At 46.7% G+C, this 22724-nt stretch overlaps 1 long non-coding RNA gene across 1 annotated transcript; it reads left to right on the forward strand.

Annotated features, from left to right (window-relative positions):
- The first annotated feature begins 247 nt into the window (after window positions 1-247).
- Window positions 248-21481, forward strand: LOC310660194. The gene is made up of 3 exons (XR_014503292.1): window positions 248-446; window positions 20218-20307; window positions 21417-21481. It is a non-coding gene; the product is annotated as an uncharacterized lncRNA (long non-coding RNA).
- The last annotated feature ends 1243 nt before the right edge of the window (window positions 21482-22724 follow it).

The following is a 22724-nucleotide window of genomic DNA, read 5'->3' on the forward strand; positions in this document are numbered from 1 at the left end:
TCTCCTATTGTTCAGATCTTTGCATGCTCCAGGTCCGAATTCTCCAGAATTAAGTGCCTTCTTCATTTGTCTGGCATTAGGTTGCAGTTCTGTGCTCACTTAAATGGTTCCAACTCATTGCGAATGACCTTTGAGTCAATATACGTAGGATTGTGCTGTAAAGTCAGGCCATGGCAACCTTGCATGCTAGCTTCCTAGCCCATGTTTTTACTCTTCTCCACTTCAGGAAAAGATGCACACTAAAACAAAACAGAATGAAAATCAGGAGACCATTATCAAGAGGACTTCTGCAGCAGCCATTGACATCATCATTCCTGAGCCCTCGCCTGCATTGTGGAATCTCTTCGGTTCCATGGTATACTCCAGAGCTTTGGGCGAGGAAACAAGTGGGGAGATGGCTAGAATATGAGTGGTGGAAAACCCCAGTTGAACGCAATCAATCACTGGTGAGGGCTCTTCATCAAGCTTACCTAGTGGCAGTGAAGGCTGCAAAGAAGGCATACTTGCCTGGCACCTTCATAACATATATTTAGGTGTCAGGCAAAAAACATTCCTCTTCTCCAAGGCCTTTGCGTGGAGGTATTGTTTTTATTTGTTATTATGAAATGTATTTTTGTTTTCATATTATAAACTGCCCTGTGATCGTCAACTGAAGGACATTTGAGAAATTCTCTTATTATGATTATGAGTAATACAACTTGCATTTTAAATGTTACATTAGAGTATCCTTGAATCTGCTGAGAGTTGCAACAAAAAAAAATCCAGAATCATTTTTGGAAGAGGCCTGCTTTGAAGGATAGCTGCTTTTGCCAGGAATCTGGTATTTGATGTCAAAATGTGCAGCCTTTGGCAACATGGCACAAGTTCAGTTAATTTTTATTGTAAAAGACAGGTAGAAGGAAAGCTTAGACCAAACTGTTCTTGCCATATCGTGATTTTATTTAGCATTGTTAAGTGTGTGGAATTTGGTATTCTCTTAAAATAATAATAATACCAGAACAACATAAAACACTGTCTACAAAGTTTATACATACTTCAACAGCTTATGTCCAGCAAAGCAAGCCAAACATTTTCTCTCCAATGTCCTTCCACAGCTGCTATAATGAACAAATCACATACTCTTGCTGCATATTCATATGGCGAAGAATACAAGATGTATTCTTTTTAATACTCTTTATTTTAGGAATAATGGAATAGATTAGCAAATAAATGTTAAGGAAAGAATTTGGCCACAACAAATATCTCTCTGCTGTAATCAGTAAAATACTATTGAAGAGAATCTGACTGGTTTTTGGATTAGCCAAATTGGGGGGGGGGGGAGCCCCACTACTGTGGAATTCCTCTTGTGGAAAACTATCCCAAGTTGCAAATTGAAGTGTCTGCTGCAAGCAGCGTAAAACATTACCTGAGGTCTGGTTTTCAGAGAGGGTATCTTTAATCTATTTTATTTACTGATTTGAAATATTTATACCCCTTCTCTCAGTCATAATTTCTGAGGTAGCTATTAGTTGTCTGTACCTGCTTTATGTTGAGCTTTTAAGAGATTTTTCAAATGCTTGTGGAAAATGCCTCACATTCAAGAAATGGGTTCAGAAAAATGGGAAGAATCAGCTGGCTTGTGCCAGAGTGGCTGACCAAAAAATGAGCATTCCAATTCTGATCTCCTGGATGTTGGAGGGTATGCTACAGTTCAGAGTCCAACTCAAGCATCCTGACAGATAACCATGCAACATCTGCTCCCAGACAAAACTTCACTGATGAACACATTTTACTGCTTCCCTGTAATATCCATTGATACCCACCCATTGATTCCATCCTTGCCCTATTGCAACCAGGCCTCTTTCCCCAGTGAGAAGCTCCAGGTATGTAATTCTAAGCTATCCTTCCCATTGATTGGTGGTTTCAGAGTTTCAGGGGGCCTGCGTGACTGAGAATCACCACACATAACATAACATCAGGTTTAGACCTAGGCGATCATTCAACTATGGCAGGGCCAAGTGTCCACCCAGCTTTTTCAGATGTTGGCAATGGACACACTTCAAAAGATTTTAGAGTTATTATGTGAATGATTATTGTGATTAAGAAAAGTGTACTTTTAAAAGTCTTCTCTTACATTTGCACCAGAATAGAGGGTGGAAATGTCCTCCTCGTTCCATGGCAAGTCTATAAATGATCTGCTTATAACTTCCATGTGGTGTTCAAAGTCTTAATCTATCTACCCATGGTTTGCAGTCTCTAGTCAACCTCACTTAACTAGCTTGTCCATCCTAGGTTGATAAGGAACCAGGAATGGATGTTGTATGTGTGGTTCTGCACAACCGAACCAAGCTGTGCACACACTTCCCATTGTTCAGTTGGGAAGTGCAGTTGCAACTCAGAACAGGTAATCCGTCAAGGTTTGGCAGTGCTTATTACCAGTATGGGGAACAAGAAACTGAACACAGTCACCTTCCTCTCATGTGATTGGACCTTTTAGAGCTGACAGTATGGATTAATTGTTTGGGCTGACGCATGTAGGAAGATAGCACGCCAACATGGCCAATATTTGCAGCACCAGAGTAGAGAGTGTGTATGGATTTGTTCCCACATGCAGTTATGTGTGCGAAATTCCCACTGCAATAAATGAGAATAAGAGTGTGTAATTGTATCAAGGACCCTTGCGGCGGCAGCAACAGCAGTGCCTAGGAGATATCTCCTGCTGTGATTTAAATTCTTTTGGCCAAAGATTCAACTTAGATGCTAATAACAAAATCTAAATTAGCAACGACTTTTGAAGTAAGCAGAAACTTGACGTCAGCTGTAAATCTGAAATGACTGTTTACCTGACTCATCTCAAGATCACGATCTTTAAATCAGAATGGGCTCCTTCCATCAAGTCATTACAAATATGCTTCGTACCTTAATAAGAACAAGTAAATAAATTCCCTCTTCATTATTGAGGCATTCTCTGAACATGGTAATTCCCTTCAGGAGCAATATCAATGCTAATACAGCATTAATAAAGATAAAGACATAAAACAATGTTGTGATAAATTTTCTCTTCCTAGTCACTGAGGTACTATTTTCCCTGAAAATTATCTCAAGACAGTTTAATGCTTTCTATTGCTATGGTTGCAGAATTAGGGCACATTGCTAAGAAGACCTCTATTACATCCATTAATGAGATTTATAAGAACATTAATAGGTAAATCCAAAGCCCTACTCTATCAACAATAATGCAGATTAATGAAACACCCAACTCCTTGCAATGCAGAACTATAAATATCCACAGTTGCTCTCTCTTCTCTGAGACATATGGGTGTTTTTGAACAGACATGGCTGCTGTCAGTCCAGCATGCCTATGGCAGCGGTTCTCAAGCTGTGGGTCCCCAGATGTAGTTGGACTACAACTCCCATCATCCCTGTGCTCTGGCCTTGCTAGCTAGGTGTGATGGGAGTTGTAGTTCAACAACATCTGGGGACCCACAGCTTGAGAAAGGCTGGCCTATGGCATTGCCTGCTTGTGTAAAGATCCAACAAATGCCACCTTTCCTTCTACTTCTGCTGGTGTAGCATAGTGGCCAAGGATTTCATGTAAGTCCTCAGCAGGGTCCTCCCATGAAATTTTGCCACATGAGGAAAAGGACAGGATGGTTCTCCTCACCCTCAGTTCTAAGCCCTGCAAATCGGCAGTTGAAGTAGGTCATGGAGTTGAATTACCAGGAGACCTGGGAGGAATGACAGGCTGTAGTGGTGGCATCTACTAGTTGCAGGAAAGAGTGTTCCTGTGCTGAAGTCCTGCTTGCGGGTTTCCCATAGCCATTTGGTTGGCCACTGTGAGAATAGGATGCTGGACTAGATAGGCTATGAGACGGATCTAGCAGGCCCTTCTTAGGTTCCCACTACCATCTCCTCACAGCAGGAGCCTCCTGAGGCAATTGCTACACTCTGCTTAATATACAGGCTGGCCCCCACTTCAGAGCTCAAATCACCTGTGAGCTTTCTGGGAAGTTTTATGCAAGCCATTATCTCGGCATCTCTCTATATCTTCAACATGCCACTAATAATATTGGCCAACCATTTGTAGTGTTGTAAATGTTACTGAGGTAGGGCATGTTAAGTGCTTTGACGACTTGAAGTGTGCTACTGAAATGTTCCGCTATTACTTTTTTATTATGCTACATTTAAAACTGCGGTATTTTAAGCAACTTTGGGATCCAAGCCAACACCAGCAATGTTATAAAAGTGGTCTGCTAGAAATGAAGGGACTCCCCCCACCACATAGGAGGGGGAAAGCTTTCCCCAAATGTTTTCATTAACTGGGTAGAAAGGATTCGTGGGGATTCCTTATCACAGGGGGATGGGCAAAAAAATTACTGGATGTAAACCTCAGTTTTAGAATTTTATTAGTTTAGAGCTAGTTTACACAAAGTAGTATGAGGGCTGCTTAAAAGATGCAGCATTTGAAGGTCAGTCCATGCAACTAACTGACCAAACAACCTCGGGTATCTTTGTAGCATCCCAAAGAGACCTCACTTTGCTAGTTGACCCCCCTCCCCAAATTGGGCCTTCATGAATGAGCCCCATTGCTTCCATTACTGTTGAAGTAGATAATGGACCTAATAACTTAATAATTTACTTGGACCTTGGTGTTTTTACAACACAATCCTGTAGGTCGCTACACAAAAGTAAGTCCTATTTGGTTCAATGGACCTTACTTTCAGCAAGTAGGATTGTAGCCTCAGGATAAGTAAAAAAAAGTATTAGTGAAGATTCTTCCTGTTCCACTAATTTCCTTGTGCGTACAGTTGTACCTTGGAAGTCAAATGGAATCTGTTTCAGATGTCCTTTGGACTTCCAAAACATTCGGAAAACAAGGTGTGGTTTCTGATTGGCTGCAGGAAACTCCTGCGGCCAATCAGAAGCCACATCAGCCATGCCGGACATTCGGGCTCCAAAGAATGTTTGCAAACCGGAACACTCTGGTGTTTGGGAGCCGAAACGTTTGAGTCACAAGGTATTTGGCTTCTGAGGTACGACTGTATTACTAAAGTGGGGGCATAATGAGGAAATATACTGAGAGTCCAAATGTGGGGAGACTGGGGAGGAGACTTCAGAGACCCCTAACCTTGCAAGAAAACACCAAAGGGTTTGAAATCCTTCTTTTGAACATCCTCCTCATGATATTCATTCATACATCAGTTTAAGACACTTTTATTTTTGTAGGTCCTCAGAGCAGAGGGAGTAGGAAATGGCCCTATTTGTCTAAAATGCTTTCTGTCCCACTGATGGATACTTTGATCTTTAAATGCTGTTATTTTAATTAGTTGTAAATTGTGGTTTTAATTCTGTTTGCATGCTGTGTGATTTGAATGCTGTTAGCTGCCCTTGGCTCTATATGAGGAAAGGCAGCTGCAATTCCCAGAGTTTCCTGGGAAGAAGTTGGTTGTTAAACCACTCTATGAATTATAGGGTCAATGAGATGGGACTGAGGACACCTCAGTCCCCCAAAAGTATGTGGAGAAGGGGCTGAGCCCTCCATCTTGAGGGGACCCACCGGGCCTCCCCGTGCTGGCGGAGGACCCCATTGGGTCTTGCGGCCTCCTCCCAATGCATGTGATGTCATATGTGTGTGTCACACATGTGACGTCATGTGCACATGATGAGTGCCCCAATGTTGGGTGGAACTTGGTGCTTCTGTTATGAACTGTTAGCTCTGTGAGAGGAATAGGGGGGTCTCCCAACAGCTGTCAGCACCTACAACAAGCTATAGCTCCCAGCATTGCTTTGGAGAAGCCATGACTGTTTAAAGTGGTATCATAATGCTTTAAATGTATGGTGTGAATGTAGCCTAAAACTCGCCTTTTAAATTCTACTTTTGCTCAATGTAAATGCAGATACAATTAAATTAGAATTTATTACTGATTCTTTGCAGACTTCTATAATTCCTTGGTCACTGGAAGCATGCAAACACCAAACGGCTTTATATTTTATATCTAATATTTTTTCCCTTTGTGTAATATCAATAAATCATTTCCAGTACCATTTCTCCAATTTATCAAGATAATTCTGAGCTGCCTCCTAGTTTTGTGTCATCTGCAAATGTGATAAGTATGCTTGCCACTTTTTCATCCAAGTCATTAATAAGATGACATACCTAATGTCTTGCTCCTCCACTCAAATTAAAAGTAATTGAGTTTGTGAAAAATCAATAACATTAATATGCAGCCCATTAAATTGCATGGCATTTTTATAGTGTCGTGGAAAAATGTATTTGTGCTGCGTTAAGATGTGTTCATTGTGTATGAATTTGGCTGTGGTACCCATTTTATATCAAACTCTGTTGGGACTATTCCAGAAGAAGGACCATTTTGTAAGTTACAACATATAAACTATGCAATTTTTTAAAAAAATGAAGTCATAACAAACAGATGGATGCAGGTCCTTGGCTCAGGAGGAGACTGTTACAACTAGGTTGAGTTGGAATGTGTCTGTGGGGAGAGGGTGAAGCCAAGAATTGGGGGTCTTAGTTCAGGGGACAAGGTTCAATTAAATCACTATGTGCGTTACTGGCCATTGTAGATGTCTTTTGCTGCTCTCTAGTAGAACAGGAAAGACTGCCCATGAAACTTATCTCAAAGAGAATGTGAGTTAGTCCCCTGACAGTACTTTCTTCCTGAAACCAGATAGATAAAGAGAATTTGGGGGCAGGGATCTTCCTTCTATATCAAACCTCTCGACTGATGATTATTTTTTTTTAAAAGTGGAAAAACAAGCATTGCAGCGAATGTCACAAAAACAAGGTGAAATAAAACAGCCAGAAATGTCTTGTAAGCAAGGAAGCACACAGACAAGACAGATTTCAAAAGCAGCAATACATAGTGGGTATTTTAAACTGAAGGGACACGTAGGAAACAGGCCTACCAAACTTGGGGAACCAAACTTGGGAAAGCCTTCTGATGAACCACCCCCAACCAGGTTACCTGAAAAATTGTATCTCCTTTTATGAACATGCCTGGGTAATAAGATCCTTGGCTGAGCACCTCAGTCCCATGAACATCTGAGGCACGGTTGGCGGTGACGTGAGAGAGAGCTTTTCCTGTGGCAGTGCTCTCATATTGTGGAATTGCTTCCGAAGAGAGGTTAGAGCAGCTTCTGCCCTCTATCTTTCTGCCAGCAGGATGAGACCTTCCCATTTGACAATTAGGTGCAAAGGATGTTGACCACTGGACTGCTGTAGGGGCAATCAGTATTGATGTAGGTTTGCGGGGTAGAAAGTATGAGAGCAAGCTCACCAATCCAGTTAAGCACCATGATCAGTATCCCAAGAGAATGAGCTGGGCTGCAAGAGCTACAACACAGTGATGATGCCCTCTGAGCAAGTGGGTGGGCCTTCTAGCATCCTGAGAAGCTCTCTCTCTCTCTCTCTCTCTCTCACACACACACACACACACAGCTTCTCAGGATGCTAGAAGGCCCACCCATTTGCCCATAGGGCCTCATCACTGAGTTGTAATTCTTGCAGTCCAGCTCATTCTTTTGGGATGCTGATCATGGTGTTTAAAAAGTTATGGTGAGCTCCGGCAACTCTTTTTCTATGAAAATAGCACTGGATCCAGCTCAAATAAAACCTCTCTCTCTCTCTCTCTCTCTCTCTCTCTCTCACACACACACACAGAGAGAGAGAGAATTTGAAAAAAAGGAAATTCAATAAAAATTATATTAGAAATAGATGATATAGATATAGATATAGATATAGCTATATAGATATAGATGATACAGATATAGATATAGATATTGTCAGGGGTTCAGGAGCAGAGGCACAGGATAAGGAGGAAATGGAGAGTGAAGGGGAGGAGTCCGAAGGAAATGTCAGCAATGACAGCGATCTGAGGTCTCTGAGTCTTTCCAGTGAATCGGACGATTCACAGAAAGGAGCTCCCATGGTCAGGGCAAGGGGAGTGCCCAGGGGGACACCTCGGGAAGAAGGGGGCAGAGGGGACTCAGAGAGTAGCAGTTGGAAATCAGGGCCCACGTCCCCCCCAGAGTGCAGTAGGGGGGAGGAGTCCCAGGCATCGGGATCAGGTGGAGCGCTGCCAGCGGGAGAACGTGAGGCAGAATTGACCACACCTCCGTCGGGGAGTGAGGAAACGGTCATCAGGAAAGTTAAACGCGTGCGCGCGCCAAGTTCAAATGTACAGGAGGGAGGCACAGTGGGCAGCCCGGGAAGAGAGCCAGGTCCTAAAGCCCGCCGAAGAGAGAGGGAGGAGTCAGGGGGGTCATCGTCAGCCTCAGAGGAATCCAGGGAGACAGGGGCCCCGGAGGGCAGCAGGACCCAGAGGAGAAAGAAGAGGTGGAGTAAAGCCAGAGTCTTAAACTGGTGCACAGGGGGCGGGGACTCAGATGGAGCTTCGCCGGTCTAAAGTCTAGACGTAGAGCTGGAGCGCTGCGGCGTGGAAATGGAAACGGTACTTCAATAAAGACTTTTGTACATAAATACCAGCCAGCGTTGGTCTCTGTGAGCTGGGACCAGGAGCCAGCCCTGACAGTAAGCTCCATCCCCTGAAAGATTTTCCACCAAGAACCTCGCAACGTGAGTCTACGTAGCGAGGGGAGAGAAGTGGTGCTTTGCGAGCTCACAAGAATCAGACAAGATGACTACAGAACAGGAATGGACAGACCTGCGAAATGCTGTGGTTCAACTCAACGCAGAGGTGCGTGCCTCCAGAAAAAGGGAAGAGGAAATGGATACAGTCTGCAAGGATCTCCAAGCCAGGTTGGACATGCTCACTAGACAAGGGCAACCGGGACCCAAACCAGAGGGCATAGGGCTGGGGAAAAGGGGAGGCAGTCTGGTATCCCATTTTGACGGGAGTTTACCACAGTACCCTAATTTCCGAGCAGACTTGCTCTTTGCGCTGAATCTGCTGGAAAAGGACTTTAGAGATGAAAGAGAAAAAGTGGGGTTTATCCTATCCCATTTGCATGGGGAAGCCAAAGCGTGGCTGAGAAATTTATGGAGTGATAATGATCCGGCGCTCCAAGATGCGGATGCGTTCATTAAAGCGATGGATTCATGTTTTTTATCGAAGATAGACGTCGATCTTGCCAGAAGAGACATACATGGTCTCAAACAAGGCAAAGCCAGTGTAAGGCAGTATCATGCCCGCTTTTTTGCATTAGTCCACGCGCTGGGGTGGGAGAAGAATTCTGCTCCAGTCAGAGACCTTTTCTGGGAAGGATTGAATGCAAACGTGAAAGATGAGATTGCAAGGGGAGAGAGACCTAAGACCACTCAACAAGTGGTTCAGAGGGCGCTGGAAATCGGCGTGCGTTTGGAAGAACGTCCATGGAACAGAGACGAAGGGCGTTGGGGACGTACACCAGCGAAAGCACCTCCCCTTTTTCCCAAAGATGCAGCGCGTGCGCAATCCACACCCCCCCAAGGAGGGGGGGAAGAACCGATGGAGATTGGAGGTGCCAGGGCTCAGTCAGCTACCAGAGCCTTACCACCGGGAGCAGCCAAAGCGAAGCTTCCTAGAGGGAACAGGAAGTGCTACATCTGTGACAGTGCCCAGCACATGGCGAAAGAGTGTCCCCAGAGGCTCCATAAGCACACTGCAGCCTCTGCAACAGTATCAAACCCAGCTTACCAGGGAGAACCACTGCAGGGAAACGGCAGAGTCTGGCTGGAGGAAGAAGCACTGGGGTCCAGCCAGACAAGTCAGTGAAGCAATCCCCAGAGATTTTGCAGCCCACAGACCCCCTCCCGCCCAAACCAGTGGTGCAGCTCACAGCGTTGCTTCAACTGCCCAATGGACTCACTATGGAAGTGCCAATTACCATTGACTCTGGGAGTAACGCGGACTTTATAGGACTGGATTTCATTCAAAAGCACAAAGTAGCACTACTGCCGGCCACGCTGCCTTTGCAGGTGGTCACGGTGGATGGCAGGGAATTGCTGGGGGGGCAAGTGGTGCACCAAACGCCTCCCATGGTGATGCAAATTGGCAATCACCGAGAAGTCATCAGCTTCAATGTCACTCACCTGTCAGACACGCCTGTAGTATTGGGCATGAGTTGGCTGCACAGGCACAGTCCAGCGCTGGCGTGGTACCAGCGCCAACTGACCTTCGGCTCCTCCTACTGTGCGGAAAACTGCATTCTGTCTGACCAGGAAGGGGGAGAAGATGACCCGCAGCTACAATTAGGAACGCTGCAAGCAGTGCCACTCAAGTATGCAGCGTTTTTGGAGGTTTTCTGCGAGAAAGAAGCGGACAAGCTGCCTCCCCACCGGCCCTATGACTGCAAGATTGACCTCCTGCCTGGGGCGACGCTGCCAACAGGGAAACTGTATTCCATGTCTGAAGACGAGATGCAGGAACTCAGGGAGTTCATAGACCTCAACTTGAAGCGCGGTTTCATCCGGGAGTCGAAGGCAGTGGGGGGCAGTCCTGTATTCTTTGTGAAGAAGAAGGACACGCCCCCAAAAAGACTTGTGGTAGACTTCAGAATTTTAAATTCCAGAACCAAGCCCACGGCCTTTCCCATGCCCAAAATAGACGACCTGCTGGCAACGGTGAGGAAAGGACGCGTTTTCACAAAGTTGGATCTGCGAGGGGCGTACAACTTGATCCGCATACGGGAGGGCGACGAGTGGAAGACTGCCATGTTCACGCCCCTGGGCACCTATGAATACAGAGTTATGCCCTTTGGATTACAAAATGGCTCTCACTGTTTTCAAGCCTTCATGCATCACGTACTGGCGGGTCTCCTCTACAAGAAATGCGTCTGCTTCCTGGACGACATCCTGATATTCTCAGAATCGGAGGAGACCCACGAGGGAGACGTCAAGGAAGTTCTGCAGCGACTGCAGGAGCATAGGCTGTACGCCAAGCTGGAGAAGTGCCAGTTCGACAGGAAGGAGGTAGATTTCCTGGGCTACAAGTTGTCGGACAAGGGGCTAGCCATGGACAGCGCCAAGGTTCGAGCAGTGTTGGACTGGAAGAGCCCGCGCAACCGGAAGGAGGTCCAGCGCTTTGTGGGTTTCGCCAACTTTTACCGCAAGTTCATCAAGGGATTCGCGATGCAGACAGCGGCCATTACAGACACGCTCAGCTCCAAGAAGAAAAAATTCATCTGGACGGAGCAAGCGGAGCAGTCCTTTCAGAACCTCAAGCGTCTCTTCTCCTCCGAGGAGCAGCTACTGCACGTGAATCCCAGCAGACCGATGAGGGTTGAAACGGACGCCTCAGACAGAGCCGTGGGAGCTGTACTGTTGCAGCAGGACCCGCAGGGGAACTGGAGACCGTGCGCCTTCTACTCTCGAAAGCTCAGCAAGTCAGAGCAGAACTACACCATCTGGGACAGGGAGTTGCTGGCCATTCATGCAGCATTCAAGGCGTGGCGGCACTTCCTCATCGGAGCCAAACACACAGTGCAGGTTCGCACGGACCATAAGAACCTGGAGTACTGGCGCACGGCACGGTTCCTGAACCAGCGGCACATACGGTGGGCGGAGTTCTTTGCAGATTTCGACTTCCGGATAGAGTACATCCCAGGCGACAACAACATCATGGCAGATGCACTGTCCAGGAAGCCGCAATACCTCGAGGAGGCGGCACCAGCAGCGGCCAAGCACATTTTCGCACCGGAAGCGTGGGCGTGCGCTTCAGCAACCGTGGACCTGGAAGCTGTACGTCGAGCGCTGCAGGAAGACCCCTTTGCACAAGCCAAGATGGAGGAGGTGCACAAGGGCACGGCGAAGGACGATGAGTTCCAGATACGCGACGGGTTGCTCATCCGCAGAGGGGCCCTCTACGTACCGGGAGACGACCTCCGCGCGAAAGTACTGCAGCAGTTGCACGACGCACCCACAGCAGGGCACTTTGGCAAGGAGAAGACGGCAGAATTAGTTGCCAGAGATTTTTGGTGGCCCAAGATGAGGGTGGAAGTCGCGGAGTACGTCGCGAGGTGCGACACCTGCCAAAGGGCCAAGTCAGTGCACAAACCTCCGGCGGGGCTGCTCGAACCGCTGCAAACCCCGAGTGCACCGTGGGAGAGGGTGGCCCTGGACTTTGTCACGGATTTACCCAGCTCGAGGGGCAAAACGGCAGTGCTAGTGGTGGTGGACATGTTCACCAAAATGGCCCACTTCATTCCGTGCGCGAAGGTGGCCACGGCGGAACAGACCGCCAAACTGTTTATAGACCACGTCTTCCGGGTGCACGGTCTGCCACGGTCTATCTTGTCCGACAGGGGGCGGCAGTTCATCTCGAACTTCTGGCAGAAGCTGATGGGTTTCCTAAACGTCAAGATCAACCTAGCGTCGGCGAGACACCCGCAGACCAACGGACAAGCGGAGCGAGTCAACGCCATCATGCAGCAGTACCTGAGATGCTATGCAAATCAGCAGCCGGCAACATGGGTGGACTACCTGCCGCTCGCTGAGTTCGCCTACAACAACACGAAGCACGTGTCCACGGGCGTGACACCGTTCTTCGCCAACAACGGGAGACATCCCAGAACCTTCCCGGGATTAGAGAGACTGGGGGAGGGGGAGCCACGGGCAGCGGAAGTCTTAGCGTCAGAATTGCAGGAGGTGCATGAACAGCTTCGGAGGCAGTTAGAATTAGCAAAGCACGCATACAAACTGCAGGCTGATAAGCACAGACGGGTTGGGGAGGACATACAAGTGGGAGACTGGGTTTGGTTAGCAGCCCAGGCAGTGCCGACCAGATCGTTAGCGAAGAAGAAGCTCGGGCATAAGCAGCTAGGACCTTACCAAGTCGAGGCACAGATCAATCCAGTGGCCTTCCGGTTGACACTTCCGGAGGGGTCCAGAATGCACCCAGTGTTCCATAGGTCAGAGCTCACGCCCTACAAAGCACCTCACAGATTTCAGGCGCAGGGCACGGCACCAGACCAGTATAGGGAGACGCACACAAGGAGGGGGTCGCCACGGGGGGAACCCATCAACCAGGTCACAGAGATTTTAGACTCGAGATGGGGGGAAGAGGGAGTAGAATATTTCCTCGCCAAAGAAGGTACCCCGGCTAGCGCCAACAGTTGGGTGCCGGACTATGCCTTGGACGAGCCTCTTCTCAAGGAAGAGTTTCATGCCTTGTTCCCGCACAGACCCATGCCAGCCGAGTATTTCGACGACTGGCTTTTCACACCCACGCTTTCAGCCAGCACGTTCCAGGGGTTCACCTCGGACGACGAACCGACACTGGACACACGCTCCCCGGAGGGATCGCCCTCAGGGTCTGCCTCAGGCCAATCTTTGTGGTGGGACGATCGACCAGAGGAGTGGTGGAGCAGGAGGTGGATGGGGGGTCCCTGGCAGGCAACGGCCCCAGAGGTCAACGGGGGAGAGATGGACACGGACGTGCTGGGGGAGGACCTTGGGTTCGAGCACGGCGGCACAGAGATGGAAGCAGAGGAAATCGAGGTCGGGGAGAGCACGGAGGACGAGCTGGACTTATCCGGTTGGATGCATGCCAAGGGGGACGAACTGTATCCGCCAACCACCCCCACAACGACGGAGCACCCGGCACCCGCGCCTGAAGGAGGGGAGGGGGGAAGGGGGGGCTTCGAGGGGGGGATGGATGTCAGGGGTTCAGGAGCAGAGGCACAGGATAAGGAGGAAATGGAGAGTGAAGGGGAGGAGTCCGAAGGAAATGTCAGCGATGACAGCGATCCGAGGTCTCTGAGTCTTTCCAGTGAATCGGACGATTCACAGAAAGGAGCTCCCATGGTCAGGGCAAGGGGAGTGCCCAGGGGGACACCTCGGGAAGAAGGGGGCAGAGGGGACTCAGAGAGTAGCAGTTGGAAATCAGGGCCCACGTCCCCCCCAGAGTGCAGTAGGGGGGAGGAGTCCCAGGCATCGGGATCAGGTGGAGCGCTGCCAGCGGGAGAACGTGAGGCAGAATTGACCACACCTCCGTCGGGGAGTGAGGAAACGGTCATCAGGAAAGTTAAACGCGTGCGCGCGCCAAGTTCAAATGTACAGGAGGGAGGCACAGTGGGCAGCCCGGGAAGAGAGCCAGGTCCTAAAGCCCGCCGAAGAGAGAGGGAGGAGTCAGGGGGGTCATCGTCAGCCTCAGAGGAATCCAGGGAGACAGGGGCCCCGGAGGGCAGCAGGACCCAGAGGAGAAAGAAGAGGTGGAGTAAAGCCAGAGTCTTAAACTGGTGCACAGGGGGCGGGGACTCAGATGGAGCTTCGCCGGTCTAAAGTCTAGACGTAGAGCTGGAGCGCTGCGGCGTGGAAATGGAAACGGTACTTCAATAAAGACTTTTGTACATAAATACCAGCCAGCGTTGGTCCTCTGTGAGCTGGGACCAGGAGCCAGCCCTGACAGATATAGATATAGATTATATATATATAGATATGTCAGGTGCTGGTGTGGTTGCTCGAGAGCAAACACGCAAGACTCCGACCCGTCTTTTCCAGGCTTTATTATTAGTGCAAACTATTTACAGTGAAGAGTGTCACAAGTTCATGTCTGGCTCAGTCACTAGCAGAATCTGGGAGTGGGCAGTCCTTGTATCTCCCCCAGCATAACAGTCGCGTGACCCCCAGCCTTCTCCTCCCTTCCTTGCGCCGAAACCTACTGTGAGGACTGGGGACTGGCAAAGGGGTGCTTCTCTCCTCTCCGGCTTGCTCAGCCTCGGCGTTGAGGCACTCCCTTGCATCCCCTTGTCCCACCACCTCCTCCCCACTGGAGGCAGGGCTTTTCTCCTTGCCAGAGGAGGAGCTGCTTCACAAGATCTTCAGAGGTTCCCTATAATACAACTGTCCTTCCCCATCTCACCTCTGACCTGATGGCAGTTCCCTGACAATATAGATAGATAGATAGATAGATAGATAGATGATAGATAGATATAGATATATATTGCAAGCTGCCTTGAATCCCAGCTTGGGAGAAAGGCAAAATAGAAATAAGCTAAAGAGGTCTGACCCTGCTTGTCATGGCTTCCATATCCTTTCTCTTTGGCAGCATCGCCACTCACTGTCCTCATCCATTGCTACTCTCTAAACATGGCCCTGAAGTTAAGAACAGAACTATGGTAATATAATGCAGATTATCCTAACTGGTTCCCCACCCCTGCGGGCAGAGGTGCTGACTTGGGACCCAGATTACGCGCATGCACATGCTGTGATGTCATGACGTCACTCAAGCCATCATGCGTGCACGACATTGCTTGGCCTCAATCCACCACTGCTGCCTGCTGCCTTGCCTCTGTTGGCTCTCCACCACGGCCACCGCAATTGGGTTGGGGCCTTCACCTTCACCGCAGGGCTTCTGTTGGTTCCATGGAAATGGTACCTATGTCATGCCATGTGGTGTCACATGCGACGCATTGGGTCACCCAGCTGGGCACCCACAGTTGGATTTTTTTGGTTGCCAAGGCCTCCCGGGCCCCCTAGAGATGGCGCCTATGCCTTCAGGGAAGAATTGTCACTGTAAGTCCAAATCTCCCCAGGATCTGAGCATGACAATGGGGTGACATACATCCCACCTATTTCCAGACCACCCCCCTCTGAAGCAAACAAAGAAGTAAACCACATATTTGAAATATATTTTTTAAAAACCACATTAAATAACAATAATTAATGACCCCAACCAGCCAACAAATGTCAGCATAATTTGTCAAATGTCTCATATTTAAACTCGGTTTGGCTAGCCTGTCTCCTTCAAAGTGCTTGCCAATCACTAGCGCTGCACTGTTCCCTTCTGTCCCTGAAGCGGACACCTCACACACATTCCCAGGTCGCTTACAAACCTCGTTCCCAACCTCAGGCCATGCAGTTCCTTCCTAGTTCAAGCCCTGGAGCCCTCTGACACTTTTGTTGCAAGAGCTCAGCCCCTCCTGTATAGAACTTGACGGGAAATGAATGACATTCTCGGTCGCTCAGGTTGCATCCCCTTTCATCAGAAAGAGCACATATTTATTGCTGTGCGCTATTATCTTGAGGCTTTCTCTGAATGAGGCTCTTGATAATAGGCATCTATTGATAATTTCCCTGCATGCTCTTTCATTTTCCCCTTTTTTCTCCCCTACAATAATCCAGTTTTCATTTGCCATTTATTCCTCTGTGCGCTGCACTCCAAGCTGTTCCGCTCTCGGCAAGGTCAGCACTCTAAACATCTCCTCTCTGAACTTCTAGTTCCCTTGCAAGTTCCAAAGGATGGTAATTTGGCCCATAGGATCAGCAGCATTGCTCTGAGACTGCCTAGCAAGATAATACAGAAAGGCAGCCTATGACTTCTTGTTTGTGTATTTCAATCCCAGGGAAGAATATTCAAAAAGAAACACACGCACTACTTTACATATGAATCCCTAATGGATATAAATGTATATGTTTCACATTTTCTCTGTGGCTCAGTTGAAGGTCTCATCCAGACGGGCTCTCGTTTCAGGATGGGGCATCCTGGTTTTGCACTCTTGGTCGAGATGAGTAAGGTGCTTCAATTGCAAGCATTTGGCTTTGGGAAGGAGGTGTGAGGGCTCTGACAGAGTCCTAGAGTCCTCATGCCTCCTTCCCAAAGCCTAGTTTGTGCTTGCCCAGCTCTGGGAAGGAGGAAGGAAGGCTGTGGGACCCAGAGCCCTTGCACTTTCTTCCCAAAGCCTGTCACCTCCCTTACCCAGCTTTGGGAAAGCAGCGCAAGGTCAGGGGGTGGGCACATCAAATTTTAGCCTCACACAGGGTACCATTGTTACCAAGGTCCTTCCCTGCCTCAAGAGGCAGTACAATCAATCCCTCTACCCCAGCAACCTTTCATAGATCAAACTGCACATGCGCAGAGTACAAATCCCTGGAGTTTGGAAGAACCACAGGATTATTTCCAAAGAGCGTTATGTTTTGATTCAATTCCTATTTTTCTTTTTCTTTTGTAAACATTTTTTAAATTAATTTTCAGTTACATATGTCCAAAATAAATCACATTTTAACATTACCAAATTACAATTACAATTCAAAAACAAAGCACTTGATAAGCCAATTATACTTTTTAGATGGCCTCTCACATGCTAGATTTCAATGTAAGATAAATTCATTTAATTTTGCTTCCGAAATCTCATTTAATCCAATTACATTTCAATCTTATTCATAATCCCTTATACAACAACCACAATATTTTTATTATTTTGATTTTTCTAGCATCATCAAATTCATAGCTGAAACACCCAGAACATAAAAATCTCCTCAACACAGTTAAAATTTCTTTCCCATTTAAGGTAAAGCTTCCTGTCTCCACTGAAGTCAGTGGCTGAATAATTCCCACTGGTTTTTATAGAGCCAAGTGTTAATCTCATGTGTTTATAGGTCTGATTCCGACATCATTAAGGTGTGGTGGAAATATGTGATTATAAAGTACCTTTGAGAGCTGAAGATCAAAGGAAGTGCAGTGCATCATTCTGAAGATTATTATTATTATTAAGTATTATTAAATGAAATTGGAAGCAGAACACATAGGAACAGTGTTTCATTGTGGGGTGGGGCGAAGTGCTTTCATCTCAAGTTTAAGGATAAATACCATGAGTTTCTATTTCATATTAACCCCATGTCTCTTAGCATTTCCACCAATGGTGTGTACGTAGACACAAAAAAAAGTGAATTCGTATGAATACAGAGGCCGATATGAACAAAAATCTTTCAGTCATTTGCTAACTTAAAACTCTGACCACTTTTTAATCCTTATAACCTATAACTTAGACAACCAAGGTCTGCGTCAACTAGACACACTCCAGGAATTACAATTCTACAGCATTACAATGGATTTGGGGACTGCTGTCCTGAAAACTACTTCATTTGTAGGCTGAAAAGTACTGCTTCTGCCTCAGGTGACTGATTAATCAGTTCTCTTTGGCTTGAGTACAATAAATGAATACAGACAAAAGAAAGTACTTCTTTACACTATCATTCTCATAACATGTACTGATAGCCACCAACCTAGGGTTCATCCATACTTCTACTTGCTCCACCATATTCACCCAAGTAAACCTGTTGTATACAGTCATACCTCGAGTTGAATGCGCTTCGGGTTGAGCATGTTAGAGTTGCGCTCTACGGCAACCCGGAAGTAACAGAGCATGTTACTTCCGGGTTTTGCCGCTCATGCATGTGCAGACGCATGCGCAGACACTCAAAATGATGTCCCGCGCATGCGCGGTAGCGGCAAAATGTGACCCGCGTCGCGTCTTGCGTTCCATTCAGGATGCGAACGGGGCTCCGGAATGGATCCTGTTCGCATCCTGAGGTACCACTGAACTGCTGAATCAGAGCAAATGTCAATCTGGTTTTCTCTGGATTGATGTTTGTTCTGATTTAGCACTCAAAGTGGGTTTTCAAGGGGAAAGTGGTAGGGCAAAGGTGAAACTGCTTGGGCCCATGTCCCAGGCCCTCCAAGTGTCCCTATTTTCCAGGGATAGTCCTGGATTTACAGAAGCCATTCTGGTTTCTGATCTGATCCCAGAACATCCCGCTATTCCTTAAGACATCCCTATTTTCATCAGAGAAATGCTGGAGGCTATGGAGTTATGTGACTCCCTGAGCCAAAGAGATAAGTAACTATACAACCTCTATGGAGTTATGTGACTCCCTGAGCCAAAGAGATAAGTAACTATACAACCTCTAGAAGACATCTGAAGGCAGCCCTGTATAGGGAAGGGTTTTTTTTAAAAATAAAAATAAAAAATGTCTAATGTTTTTTTATTTTTTTATATATGTTGGAAGCCGCCCAGAGTGGCTGGGACAACCCAGTCAGATGCGCGGGGTATAAATAATAAATTAAATATGGCATAGGATGCCCCTATTTCTATCAGAAAAAAATGGAGGGTATGATGTCCAGAAAGCACGGAACAAGTGGAAAACTGCTTGGACCCATGCTTTCTAGGCATGGAAGAAGTGTGGCCGATGGCTCCAAAAAAGGATTACACAAATTCCTGAAGGACAAGACTATCAATGGCTACTAGACATGAAGGTTTTGATCTGCCTCCACTGCTGGAGACAGTATGTCTCTAAATATTAGTTTAGTGGGGAGAGCGCTATTGCACTCAGTCCTGCTTGTAGGCTTCCACATAGACATCTAGTTGGCCACTGTGAGAACAGGAAGTGAACGAGATAGACCTTTGGCCTGATCTTGTGCTCACTACCTTGAAAACAGATGCCTTGGCACACATTAACCCCTGTTCTACCTCAATATTTTCTATCTCCAAAAAGCAAAGCAAACCAGGAATCCTAGGATATTCCTTATGGTGGCAACCTTCCCCAGGTTACTGGTGCCCTTCAGATTTTTTTGGACTACAATGCCCATCAGTCACAGCCAGGCAGAAGCAGCCAGATTGGATAAAGCTACTACAGGGTTTCGTTGAATATGAATTTCTCTCCTGAGGATGGGATTTGAAATAAAGGGGGGAAAGGCACATAATGGAAGTTTGAGCACTCTATAGAGGTAAACACTCTAGGTCCAATATATAAGTTTGAGCACCCTATAGAAGTTAGAAACCTAGCTCCAATATAACTCTCCTACAGAAGTGGCCAGCACTATTTGCTTGTATAATGTAAACACAGCCCAAATGTGAATCAATGAATATATTAGCTCTGCATAAAGAGGTGGCACCTGAGACAGACACTAAAGCCTATTAAGGGAAAATCAAAGCAGCCAGAAGAGAATGACAAGGCATAGGCTTCAGCTATTAAGGCTGACTTTTCCATTTTTACTAAACTGTAATTAATTGAGGGGGGGGGGTTGCTGTGCATCAGATTCTTGACACGAACGTACAAAAATGTTTTTTTAAAACATCCAACTTTTGAAAGAGAGCACCCTATCAAACACATCTCATTTCCCCCTTCCCTCTCTGAAGGGTTCGTTAAGAACATAGATTGGCTTCGGCAAAACTGTGTATTCTCAGGCGAACACCTGTGAACTGTTGAGTTTAATTGGGCAACAGCTGGCGTTGATTGTGAGCTTTTCTTGCTGAATCTCATTACGTTGCTGAATTTGGCGTTGGTGGGCTGTGTGTTTTTTACAAGAGCTCGAGCACATTTTAAAAGATCTTCAAGGAGAATTATTAAAACCATTTCCGAGAATACTCAGGCACAGCTTATTCACTTTATCTCAGCACTTTATCCAGGCTACGGATGAATGGGGATAGGTTATGGATGAAGGTGCTGCTGGGTTTTGATACTCCTGCGGTTTGTGCTGATACAATTCTCTCTTTTGATTCCAGCTGTTGGCAGTGCGTCAGGAGAAGGGCTCCCTGTGGTTTGGCATTGCACTGCACATTAAGGAATGTTGGAGGTGTTCTGGGAAAAGGAAGGTATATGTCACTTGGATTCAGCATTAGACAAAACTTCTATGCCTCTCATTGCTAGTCCAAAAGGCACTGTGTAGCAAGTGCACCTTGCCTTCCTGTAACGTTAGAATAGGGAAAACTCCACTTCTGCTTCTCATCAACTATTTTATGGAATCCCCTTCCAGTTGAGGTCAAACAGACCCTGTTGAACTTTTTATTTATTTTCCCTGTCATTTTAACTGGTTTTGATTTTCATCATACTGAGTTACTGTACACTGCTCAGAGACCATTGTAATTAAGTGGTATATAAACAGTCAAAGAAATGAAAACTCTCTAAAGGTTCAGGATCTCTTACCTCCAGTGAGGCCACCACAACTCTGGCGCTCTATGACTGATTTGGGCTGCAACTCACCTGACAGTTGGAACAGCTGGACACTTGGTAGTCCAAAACAGCTGAGGAAACCAGGTTAATGAAGGCTGCTTGACTGTATTGATCATCAGCTGATAGGTTGCTACCAACAACTGGGTTGTGAATTGACCCAAGGTGGGTCATACCAGCAGACCCACAGCCATTGAGAGCAAGAAAAGGAGTTAGGCAGACAGAGGGAGAAAGTGAAATGGAAATCGGCCTTATGCCGGATCAGACTATCTAGTGCAAAATTCTCTACATGGGCAGAAGCTTTCCATGGAAAGTTCTGCCATATCACCTGCCATATCACCCATCTCACTGAAGATGACAGGGATTGAAACTGGGACCCTCTGCATATCAAGCAGAGGGATGGGGAATATGCACCTCCAGCTGCTGCTGGACTCCAACATCAACTTCAGCCAGCAAGTCTAGCATGCTGCGAATTGTAGGTGGACAACATCTGGAGGGCCACAGATTCCACTCTCCTGCCATATCGGGGGATGTAGAAATAAATGATTCTTTTTTAGGTGCTGGATTTCACGTTGGTATTAAAGTTGGGTCTAAACTCCTATGGCACCATTAAGATGTCTTCTCACACAGGTTTAGGGTTCACTCTTTACAATTGGCCTGAAACTGTTCATTACTTTGAATGCAAATCTGTAACAAAAAGCAGGGGCAGCAGGTGCCGCCTTAAGAGTCATGCCTCTTCCCTTCTCTCATATAGGTTGGAATGCCTCATTCTAAGGAGGAGAGCACAATATGGCCTCTGCCACCAGATGAAGATGAAGGGCCACTGAGAGGTTATTCTTTCTGCCTCCCAGGAAGAACATCAAGGCAGCTCCTCTGGCTCTGGCTGTTGGATGGGGCCAGCCTGGTCTTCTTCCAGCCTTGCTAGTAGAAAATGCACCTTCAGTTAATGGGCTGTAGGGCAGAAGGGAAACACATGTGAGTGTTGGATTTTTTTTTGTTTCCAAAAAATTGTGGGAAGTGCTATAACAATTAATCCTTTTGCTAATCAACTCTGGCAATTGTAGCTTTGTGAGGGGAATGGGGTTTCCTAATTCTCAACACCCTTAACAAACTACGGTTCTTTGGGGGAAGCCATCGCTGTTCAAATTTGATACGATACTGCTTTAGATGTATTGTGTCAATGGGACCAATGACACAACACAATGGATGGCTGAAAGCAGTACGGAATGCAAGTAGGACTGTTTGAACTTTATATTGGTGGCATGAGGTAATTTGCCCAAGAACGCTGCTGCTGAAATATTCTGTAATGCACAGCAAGATTCTTTTGAGGATGAGTGCCCCTTATCTTTGCACACACTGAAAACAAACTTTCAATGTGTGTAAGGGTAAAGTGTGCCTCAAATCCAGAAATTGGGGGGGACGGGACATTCTTGAAGTATTAGAAGTTTGGAAAAACATTAGTAGAAATCCATGAAAGACCCTGCAGTATTCTTGGACACAATTGGGTTTGTTGGATCACTCAATACAAGTCACTCCAGTCATCCTTTGATACTTGTGCATGTTATCTGCCTACGAGAAAAGTCTGCCAAGTAATATCTTGCTGAGGACCTTAAAAAAAAAAAAAAAGCCACCCTCTGTTATTGGTAATCATTTCTTAGAAATCTGAAAGAAAGCCATTTCATTCCCTGCTGTTCACTTCCTTTTTTTCAGTTTGGCAGGCATTCAGTCTTTTATTTTCTCTTTTTCCTTTTCATGAGTGTTTTGTTTACATACTATTACATATAGCACCGTCACCCACACAAACAGCATGTCACTTAACAGACATATGGTAGAGAGTAAATCACCATAGCTAATGCACATGCCCTTTGTTAATGCCATTTTCAATGTGAAAATTGTTCGATGGCAACAGTTAATGTGAAAAATGTGTGTGATTTATTCGCCAAATTGGTGTTCCCTCCTTTCAGGGAACATATGGTAGTCTGCTCGATCTCCCTCGCTGTCAGTCAATCATAGGGAGACCTATCACCCCCCTGCTGTGAAGCCAGGAGGCATTGCACCCTTC

Source organism: Podarcis tiliguerta (assembly GCF_965153285.1).
Source record: "Podarcis tiliguerta genome assembly, chromosome: 11".
NCBI lineage: Eukaryota > Metazoa > Chordata > Lepidosauria > Squamata > Lacertidae > Podarcis > Podarcis tiliguerta.